Source organism: Solanum lycopersicum, chromosome 8 (assembly GCF_036512215.1).
Source record: "Solanum lycopersicum chromosome 8, SLM_r2.1".
NCBI classification, from domain to species: domain Eukaryota; kingdom Viridiplantae; phylum Streptophyta; class Magnoliopsida; order Solanales; family Solanaceae; genus Solanum; species Solanum lycopersicum.
This window is the reverse complement of record NC_090807.1, coordinates 51,985,567-51,997,069: the sequence shown is the minus strand read 5'-3', so window position 1 is coordinate 51,997,069 and position 11,503 is coordinate 51,985,567. Positions and strand designations below refer to the sequence as shown.

The 11,503-nt window shown below is 36.9% G+C and overlaps 1 long non-coding RNA gene across 1 annotated transcript; it reads right to left on the bottom strand.

Annotated features, from left to right (window-relative positions):
• Positions 1–8,061: 8,061 nt before the first annotated feature.
• Positions 8,062–10,471, bottom strand: LOC101245973 (uncharacterized). Its single transcript, XR_183017.5, has 2 exons — positions 9,671–10,471; positions 8,062–8,642 (listed from the first exon to the last, which is right to left on the bottom strand). It is a non-coding gene; the product is annotated as an uncharacterized lncRNA (long non-coding RNA).
• Positions 10,472–11,503: the final 1,032 nt, after the last annotated feature.

Here is an 11,503-nt window from a genome sequence, read left to right as displayed (position 1 = left end):
ATGCCGACTTCTGTTCCATACACCAATAAGTATGGGGTAGCTTCAATCGACGTTTTGACAGTCGTTCAATAACCCGACAAAGCATATGGCAAAATATCATACTAACCTCGATGATTGTCAATCATTTTCCTCGAAATCTTCTTGTTGTTCTTATTGGCGGCCTCTACAGATCCATTCATTTGAGGATGATAAGCGGTTGAATTTCAGTTAGTAATCTTAAACTGCTCACATATATCTCTCATCAAGTGACTGTTAAGATTTGCACCATTATCAGTATTGATGAATTCTGGTACTCCACCTACATATCAGATTATTGCGAACAAACTCAGCTACAATTTTCTTGGTTACCGATTTGTACGAAGCGGCTTTCATCCACTTGGTGAAGTAATCAATGGAAACCAAAATGAATCTGTGTCCATTAGAAGCGACTGACTCTATCAGACCGATGACATCCATGCCCTAAGGTACGAATGACCAAGGTGAACTCATAACATTGAGTTCGTGAGGCGGCACTAGAATTAAAAATCAGCATGCACTTGACATTTATGACACTTCTATACAAACTTGTAACAATCATGCTCCATAGTCATCCAAAAATAATCGGCTTGAAGGATCTTCCTCGCCAAAGTGAGTCCATTCATATGCGTGCCATAGACTCCAGCGTGTATTTGTTCAATAAGATTCGCAGCTTCAGAAACATCGATACATCTAAGAAGACCCAAATTTGAAGTCCTCCTATAAAGGATTTCTCCAATTAAAAAGAAGTTGAGGGCCAAACGATATATCGACTTCTTCTTGTTAAATGTCACATTCTCAGGATAAGTTCCAGACTCTAAATATTTCTTAATATCAGAATACAATGGCAATCTTTCAGGTTCTGCTTCAACATGGGAACAATGAATTGGTTGCTCCTTATCTCTATATCCAGAGGATCAATATAATCAATATCTGGATCCTTAATCATTGAGGTGATCTATTCCTTAATCTTTATTAACTTAGTTTTAAACTTCCGAGCTTTCTGTTTCACTGGACTGAACCAAGGATTAATCAGCAACTTGTGAGACACCACATTGGTACTCAGGCCTAGTATGTCGCAGACTTCACAGACGAACACATCAATGTATTCAGTAAGCAAATAAAATCAGATACTCTCTTTGAGCTTCATTCAATTGGACACTGATTTTGACTTCTTTGACACACTCTTGGTCTCCCAGATTCACGATTTCTGTTTCTTCCAAATTTGGCTTATGATGATTTTCTAACTGTCAAAATTCCTCAGCGATGTATTTCGGTACCTCATTTTTCTCTTCGTATTGTGCACCCTCGTCATTACCTACCTCATTTTGTTCGTTCATCTCGTGACATGACATGACATTGGCAAGTTTAAAATTAGTACTACTTAAATAATAAACAAACAAAGTTAGGAAAGTGAAATATAGCATATAAGTAAATGAAACAACTTTCAATAAAAGAGGCTTTCATTTAAATTGGAAAACAATGCAAGATTTGACTATGTAAAAGGTCCATGTTGCATTTTTAAACATGACGGGTGGAATTTTTTAATTCAAGCAATTAAAGAAAAAGAAAAAGGGAAGATCTCGGGCCTCTTTCGGACTACCACCGATTTTCAAAACATGCATAAACAATGTCCTTCTAACAAGATGATCAGGAAATGAAGATTGGTGTAAAAGTCCAATTTTGTACCTGCTCTCCAGGCTAAGCATCACGTATACCAGCTAGCTCGACCTCGTCCTCTATGACATCATTGATCTATTCGAAAAGGACGCAAATTCCTTCCTTGAGGACATCATGATCGGCGTAATCATGGACTGGAAACGATTGGTATAGGTGTCCTAGCCAATGCTTGATCACCGCTCTTTATCATTTTCACCTCATCATCTGTGGAGATGTACCTCAAACCATGTTTTGCTCATTTGACGGGAATCTGAATAGACTCAATAATTCATTGGGAATTATTTCCCAATCCGAAAACTAGCTCGAACCCATTCTGCAGCATCAGGGTGGCGATCATCTTGTACATAGAAGGTATGGGAGGTTTTGGGGCCAAATCTTCGGCGGTTGCATTTACTAGCTCCACCATGTAGAAATCGGTGTCTCGCGAGACTTCGTCAATAATTGGCCCTCATAGTATTCAGGCTCTTTCACCCGCACAAACACTTCAACTATTTCTTTCTCGGATAAAGGAGGTCGTACTCTAGTTGCTTCCTTGCGCTACCTGTACGAAAACTCTGTAGATTTCGTTGGACTTTTGTGTCATCTTTTCTAATAAATAACAATCAGGGACGATATCTACATTGTAGGCAAACCGTCCGATGAAGTCCTCAGCCAAAGCATTCCAGCTAGGCCTTTGTCTCGTCTCTAAGATGTAAACAATTCCAAAGCTTCTCCGATCAAACTTCGGCTAAAATGTCGCATCAACACAACTTTATCCCTACCAACTCCTACGAGATTCTCACAGTAGGCCCTTAGATGCGTTAAGGAATTCCCCATTCCTTCAAAAGTATCAAACTTTGGAATCTTGAACCCTTGTAGAAGGTCCAGATTTGGATGAATTCATAAGTCCTTGTAATTCAAACCGGCGACTTCAGGAATACACTGAAATTCCTTCATTGCCTTTTCTTTGGCCTTCCACTCTCTTTCCTTCTCCTCATAATGGTACAACATAGAACCATTCACATCATGCTCATTTGGAATGAGAATTTGGAAGGTGGTTTTTCTAGGTAGGGGTGGAGCTACGAAGGGACTTGGGGTGTTTTGAGTAGCTTGGTAATTTTTGTGGGAAGGTATATGGTTAGTGTGATGATTTTGATGATGGAGAGGTGTTCGAGGATGGAATGTATTTTGGTTTTGTGGGAGCGGAGCGGTTTGATGATGGACATTTTAAAGAAGAGGTGGTATTTGGGAATTGTTGTTTTCAGGAGGGGGTGGGGTTTGGTAAGAGGTGGAGGTGTATTGAGGATTTTATGTGGTCAAGTCTATTAATGAGGGATTTTGAGCATGAGTAGATGATAGAATCTAAGCTGGATCAATGTTTGGAGAGGAAAAGTATAGAGGAGGCCTTCCATCAATAGTACCGTTAGCAGTAAAACCTGGTGGAGGTAGATCATGTCTCTTTTGCATTTCCACTCTCATCTCAACAATCTGCTGCATTAAATGCATAATCAATTTGTACTTATTTGCTATGGTGGGTTAAGCCACCACAACATCAGTAAGACTAATTTCTTCGTTATTGTCCCCCATTACTGTTTTTCCCTTGTCTGGCCTTTGGCCGAGAAACGAATTTGCAGGTCCTTTAGATCTAGTGTAGTATGGATGATCAAACAGTTTAATCGACACAGACCAGTTTATAAGTACCTGTGGAGGAAAACAACTCAAAGGTAAATTTGTTAGTTTGAGTTCGGAATACGCAATGCAGGATATAACATAGAGAACAGATAAACACACAAAGTTGTTTTGTTTGAGGACATTTTGAACGACGAGTAAACGGAAACTAATGTTTGAACAAGCAAGAGTTTGCTTGTTTTAGTTCGACATTGTCTCAGAAAGGTTAAATCACATTGAGCTAAGGTCTTCTTGCTGTATATCTTTGACGTCCGTTGATCTGAGCTTCACATTTTCTTGTAGGATGAAAGAGAGGGAATAAAATTTTTAAAAGATAGGGGTCGGGCCTTGTAAGGCTGCCTACGTATCTCAGAAGGAGTATTCAAGCCCTACGTAGTTCGAGTACAAAAGAAAATACTTGTTTTCATTCATTCATTCATTACGATTACAAGGAAATTGAAGAATAACAACAAATCTTTTAAAGATAAACAGTGGTTCCATCCCAGTCGTTCCTCTTCTCATTACTGCTTCAGTCACGGGGAACAGACTCGAATCGGATCTTTCTCAGGTTGATAAGGGTTTCTATGTCATAGTAAAAACTGAGGCACCTTGAGAGACTATGATCTGTAGTATTATGATAAGCACAAGGTTTCCAGATTTCTACCCCGAGTCGTCAAGTGCTTTGTCATTCTCTTGGGCAGAGGCTAGGACTCCACTTTGAACCAAATCGCTGTAGATTTCCTGTAACATCTTCTTAAATGGCGTGAAACAATGACAAATAAGTTGGGTGTGATCACTGGGCTTTGACTGATCGTAGGTGAGGACAGTGTTCCATCCCAACAAGTGCGTGATGTTTCCAGTGTCGATCGGATGACAGATTCTTGCTTTAAGCTATATACATTCCTCTATAGTATGTCCTCGCTGGTTCGGATGGAAGGAACACACCTCTCAATAATTCTCATGTTCCAAGCTGAAGTTATTCCCTCGCGAGATTTCCATTTAAGATGCTCGCACAGAAGGGCGCACGACACAACCTTTACCCTTACTCTATGTGTTGGCTCGTAAGTTGGGAGTGTGATCCACTTGTCTCCTCCTCTTAGATGGCCCAGGAATGGAGGCATATAGCCGATTTCTTCGTCGCTGTCTTCCCCAGTTGCTCCAGGGTGAGTGTCCTCTGGACCATCATTAGCTTCTTGTTCACAGACAAAGTATTTACCACGCACTTTCTAAAGTTTGACGATCATGTCCTTGTGGAAAGCCTCATTCTTCTTCCTCACTTCGACCATTCTTTTCCTCATGGTAGTGAATTCCTCCATCTCCACTGTCGATTCCTCATTAAGTGCTGCATTTCTTGCTAGCACATTTGTGGTTTCTAAATCTATCTCTGCTTCTCTTGCCTCCCTTTCCTAAATCATCAGTCGAAGCATATCCAACTTCATCCTTAAGTCCTCTCTCTCTCTCTCTCTCTCTCTATCTCTATGTCTCTCTTTTTATTCATATTAGACGCCAAATCCTCATCCAACGTCGTAGTTGCGGATTTGTAAACCGCTGTGGCAATTGCGACTCTGAGTCCTTTATCTCTAACTTCATGAATTTCTTGCGCGATTTGTTCTATTTTTTGCAACTCCTCTCTAGTAAGTTCCATCTTGACACTCTTACCCTTTCCCATAGCAATGATCTTGTTTTTTCAGAGACGATAGAGTATCATTTTAGGATTTTGAGATAGAATATTTTTTGCTTTTGATTGAGAATCTTAAGACTCGGAAAATTTGGTCAAACATATTATAGTAGTGATTTGTATATATCTTTTGGAAATTTTTGGGAAGGAGTGGATTAGCAACATCCTCATTCAAAACAACACATCACATAAACAGTTAAGCACACAATAATATAGATAAATATCGCATCCTAAACATGTTTGTGACCTTTTTATGTTAAGGGTAGGCCTAACGAATTAAAGGATGTATATGCCTTTTTAAACAAATTCATTATCCCCAAAATAATTCATTATAACATTCAAAATGTTTGATAATCATAAAACAAGGAAATAGTTATTCTGAAATTAAATTAAAAAACAAAGTACAAATAAAGTAGTCCCATGCAAGGGATGATAATAAAATTCAAGCCTGCTCTGATCCTTCGCCAAGTGTAGTCCTTTTGGCGATGCTAACCTCTTGCCACATAACATATGTGTTTGTCCATAGATGATCTGTCGCTAATCGAGCTCCCTCCTTATTTCTAAACCCATCCAACAACTAAATCTATTGTTCCATGCTATTGTCTAACTCTGTCATGCATTGTCTGGCTCTTCTTAGCTCTTGTTCCAATTGAGTTATGACTTTGGCGTCTTCTGAATGGTGGCATATATGCTCTAATTCATTCTTATCAAACTTCTCTTGAAGTCGATGGAGTCGGACTTGATGTTTGGCTCCAACATCTACGATAATGCGAGGAACGTTTGGACCAGGCTCAATAGTTCCAGCGAGACTCTTTTTTTCAACGATTCCTTGTGCTCCCTTCAGGACGAAACCTATTAAGTACGGGTTCACCCAATACTCTTTGAGACCTCCACATCCTACGTATGTCTTCAGCAAATGCGACTCGTTCGTTCTCGTGGTCAGTTGCAAATTTCCTTATATCTGCAATCTGGGGAACTCTTTTTTCCCTCCTAGTTTCCTTAGGACTCGACTGGGAGGATATGATCTAGTGCCTCTTAACCCAACAAACACCAAGTAAGGAACTTTTTCAATTCAAATTACCATATTTTTAGTTACCACCAGACTGTCTATTGACCATTGTACCTCTTATTCTCTCAGCTCTCGATGTCTTGGATACCAAAAATATTTTTCTCCAGTTTTGTTGCAACGATTCTAGTATAACCACCAATCATGACCATGTAACTCGTCTGACAGCCTTAGGGGGTCTAGTTCTTTCGGATTATGAGTCTTGAGTAGATGTCGCATCATCCACCATTGAAGTATCAGATTGCACCCCTGAAAGAAACGCTCTCCACTTTTACATTTATCTAAAGTTCTATAAATGTCGGCCAAGATCATAGACGCTAAGGTGTAGTACTTGGTTGATGATTTATAGTCCACTCTGTAGAAGATGGCATGAGTGACCATAAACACACTAGGATGAATGTGTATTTTAGCCCTTGAGGAAAAACCATCATTCCAAGTAAGCATATTGCAAAGGCAAAGGGACGTGGCTCATTCTATTTTTCTTTTGATACGAACTCTTCTTTGAATTTCTCGTAATCCCTCGCACGTCCAAATGAATAATACAACTTTTTGAAAGGAATGTTCGGACAGGGAAGCTTATCCATCCACTCAGCTTTGACTAGTGACAATTTTTCTTTGATTTTAGTGAATCCCATATTTTGAGATTTTGAAGATCTGTATCTGGATAGCGTTTCTCTTGTTGCACATGACGACACTTTCATAGCTTGTGAGGACCTCTTCAATGGTTGGTGTCATTTCCACTCCCTCGAACAGAAAGATCATATTTTCACTATCTCAGAATTTCACCATCGTCCTGATTAGACCGGACCAGCCATTCATTTCTAACAGTGACGGAACCTGTGTTTCTTAACTATAATCTTGTCATCATTATTCATGAATCTCCGCCACACTTTGAGGAAGGAATCGGGGATAGTAACCATTCTTGTTTTTAGAGGCTCGTGTTCGGATCCATCCTACAAGAATAGTGACAAAGATTAGTTAACCCCCACCCCATAGACAATAAATCGTTTAAAAAACACATATACATCCTTCAATTAACACGTAAGCATGGTTGTCTATTTGTTGACAAATGGAGCCAAGTAGACACAAGGTGGGCTTCTAATAGGACCAACACGCCTTGGGTGATGGGTCATCTTAGTTCAAATGCTCCTAAATTTGGGTTTTTGGCTCGGCTCTACGCTAGTTAACTAGGAGTGACTTTTGAAAAGACCGGGGACCCAAACGGAAAATTTGTGCTGGAACTCGCGATAACCATTTGACGCATGACGAACCAATAAATTACTGCTAATTCCAGAAAAGGATGAATATAAAAAAATCAGGCTAAGGTTCCGCAAACCGTCATTTAATATACTATATAAACAGAATATGCCATGAAATGCAATGCCATTTATATAATTTAAACAAATTAACCACATATAAGAAATTTAATAATAGTAATTAGTAAAAATAGTCAAATATTTTTTGTTAGAACTTAATTAATCCCCAACAGAGTTGTCTTTTTTGTTTTACGAAAATAATTAATAAAAAAAGTGACTAAGTTTCTAAAAATTAATTAATCTTACGATATAAGAAAAATCAATTTTCCGAATAACAGAATCGCCACTTGATTTTTTTAGTAAAAATCAAGAAAACTTAAAATCATTTTTTCAAAAAATTTGAAACAGATAAAAATCGATTGAAAGAAGGTTCAAACTTCTAATGTCTTGGGTGTTAGACCCTCAAAATGCCCACTAACTTGCGGTTGACCGGTGATTTGACTAAAATGACTTTTTATTTTTAATTTTTAAATTTTAAAGTTACAGTGAAGGATATTTATTTATTACTATTATTTTCTAATTAATCACTTAAGGGAAAAGAGGGAAATCAATCTCAAGAGGGTGACTTGAATTTTGCCAAGATCAAAATTAAAATAAAAAGCTAGATGATGAAATAAATAAATAAGTAAATACTTCAAATTAAAATATAAAATTAAATGAAATGGCAAATCTTTGGAGAGTTAATTAAATTAAAACCACAAAGTAAAGAAAGTTAGTCAAAATACAATAAAAGGGAGTAGAATTAGAAAATAGAGATATTGAACTTGTGCTTTTAGCCCAAATTCCAAATTCAATGACCTGTCCTACCCTAAAAGTGACCCAAAATTGTTTGGGCCTGTTCAAATGTTATTGGAATTTCTTCTTGGGCTCTCAGTCCCCTTTCATTCTCATTTACCATGGTATACAAAAAGTGTATATTTGGCGTATACACCATGTATATCATTGATTCTCGGACTCCAAAACCTGTAGTTTATAAGGATTTTCGTATTTTTTGCTTTTTTATCCTGTAGTAGAACGTTTTGACCTGTATATCATTTTTTTTGATTGTATATTATTGTATAAATCAGATATATCAGCCTGTTCTTTGACCTTCCGGGGCTGGAAAACTAATTTCCAGCAGTGTAATGCTGCTCTTAACCTGTCCAGCAGTTTCGAGAGGGGTATGACCGACTTGGGGTAAAGGTTTGAGCCTATGTGTCTCAAACAAGGTATGCGAGGAGGGAAATGGAGTCCAAATGGACTGGAGAGGAGTTCACACAAGAGAAATAAATGATTAGAATAACTAGATAATAAACTTGATAAAATAACCAATTAAAGCCATTGGAATACGATAGGTGATAATAAATTCACAGCAAGTTGGGATGACAATATTGCAGATACTACATGTTGGCAATGTATAAATGAAAAGATAAATACACAGCCATTCACATTTGAAAAAAAGACTACCAGAAGGCAAACTTAGCATAGTAACTTTTCATTCCTAGATTGACTAGACATCTCTAACTAGATATTATAATTCCAAATAGGAAAGATGGGCTAGTGATGAGGCAACTGGAAACAATTGAAAGGAAGAAGAAATCGCGATAAAAATAAAGACTGAACTGTCGAATCGAGGTTTAGTTGCCTATTGACCAACAAACACAAATAACACAACATTAACACTAGTAATATGAGAGATCTTTTAGAGCTTAAAGCCAACAAAATAACAGGAAAAAGATTCAACATCCAGGCAAACAAATGAGAACAAAAATGACCAAAGAAAATTAGACAAGAAGTAGAAAGATCACAACAATGACGACAACTTGAATCATCCCATACAATGATTCCCCTTTGTTATAAAGAGAACTTGAAATGGACCAAGACAAGTGGAACATACAGTCTCGAAGCATAAATCTAACTCAAAACATGAACTCAGAATATTGACATCCTAATTCATTCTTCAATGAGGTGAAAGAACAAAAATAAGGAATCAAATACCAAACAGTAAAACGAGTTGTTGACATTAGAGAAAAACAAACTCCAAAAAGAGAGGATAATCTAACAAAAGGCTTCAAACGAAGTAACAAAGAGATAATACGAATCTAAAATTTTGACTTAGCGCTATGCAGGCTCGATTAACCATTAAGAATTATACTTCACTACGAGACAGCGTTAACTTAATAACAACAGACAAGCAACAAACATAGAAATTAAAATTTTAGACATCAAGCTATCATTTCAAAAATGGAGAAGTGGGAAAAATATACTATGTAGAGAGAGAAGTATCACCTTTCTCCCCAGCGACTGGGAGACGAACGATCTTGAAAGGGCGGAAACTTCCACACCAACACAAACCCGAACAAAGAACAAAAACTCGTACAAAATGAAGAGCTTTGGCAGCAAAATGAAAAAGAGAAAACAGGACCAGAATTGACTATTCTCTCGATCTTTTTCAAGTACTCAACAGGTTCTCTTCACCAAAGACCAAACTAAATCTCTTTAATTTTTTTTATATCCAAGAATTCTCTAGACTAAAATCTCCCCCCAAAAAATTATCCCCCCCATTGAACGTTAAAGAGAATATATATATATAGAGGGTGGATTTAGAGTTCCAAACTTGGTGGAAGATGGATAAAATTCAGATCCGCCCTAGGCCCATTTCAAATTCAAAATCCAAAAATCTAATCCGAAAATCATATATTCTTTCGATTCCAAGTGATTTTGGACAAACTTGAAGTGAGGTGGAGGGATGAGATCGACTGTTCGCCCTGGATGAGCTACGTGGAATGATCTCGCATTGCCAAGGACGAAAACGCGTCCTTGGAGCTCTTCCAAAGCTTGACAATGAAAGGGACGCGGGGTAAGAAGACAACATTGCAGCGTACTATCCCTGTTCTTGCTGCTTTTACGTCTAGTGGTTGTTCACACCGTGTCCTTTGTGAATGTTTGATGCAAGCTTTCGTTAACTCGCCATCACGTGAGGCGCATCCGGGCGAATGCTAAAGGTAAATGTTGCAGAGTCCAACTTTCTCTTGATGGGGAAAAAGGATATGGGTGGGTCGGGTTCATGGAGAAAGAAAAACAATTTTCACATATAGCAAACAAAAAATTCATATTTATATGCTATAGCAAATTTTGCATAATTACGCTACATAGCAAATATAAAACTGTATAATTTGCTATACATATACAATTGTATAATTCGCTGGCCTAAATTGTATAATTCGCTGGCCTATTTCGCTGCAATTGTATAATTTATTTTGCATACAGTTGAATCGAATTAAAATGTATGTATATTGCATAATTATAAGTGTATAGCAAGAAGATATATATTTTTCTCGCTTTATACAACAACAGAAACACAATATATATACTTCTGTTGTATAAAACTAGAGAAAATTGTATTTCACTACAATTGTATAATTTGCAATTGCACAATTCGTTGACCTTTTTTTCTGCAATATCTGAAGTAAAACGTTTGTAAATTGTATAATTAAATGTATAACACGAAGATATACATTTTTGCATGTGTATATACAATTTTCTCTCGCTTTATACAAAACAGAAACAGAATTATACACTTCTGTGTATAAAGCGAGAGAGGCGAGCGAGATTTTTGGGAGAGAGACGCTGGCAAATTTTAGCTAATGTTTGCTATGGAGCACAATTAAATCAAACTCTAGCTATTTCATTTAATTTAGGTTATTAGTTTGCTATTATATACAATTTTCCCGAGAAAAAATGGGTTGTGAAAATTTGAAAACAACAAAGGAAAATTGGTTAAGTGTTTGGAGGTGGACTTAAATTAAATAAGATGAATTAATATCAACTAATTAACGAGCTTCTTAAATTTTAACAAGACAAAATAATTGTTTCATAAGATACTAATTTAGACAAAATTAATTTAACAAATTGTTCAGTAAGCTAAAAAAAATTTAGACTATTTTTGAATATTTTATAAAATAAATTGATTATATAAAACATATGAAATATATATCATTTAAAAATTATTTAAATCAAACTAAAGCTACATTAAGATTACTTGAAAATATCTAAATCTTATAAAGTCAACTATTTCAACCCCTGTAGAATTTAAGAAACTCATCATTAATTAACATCGAG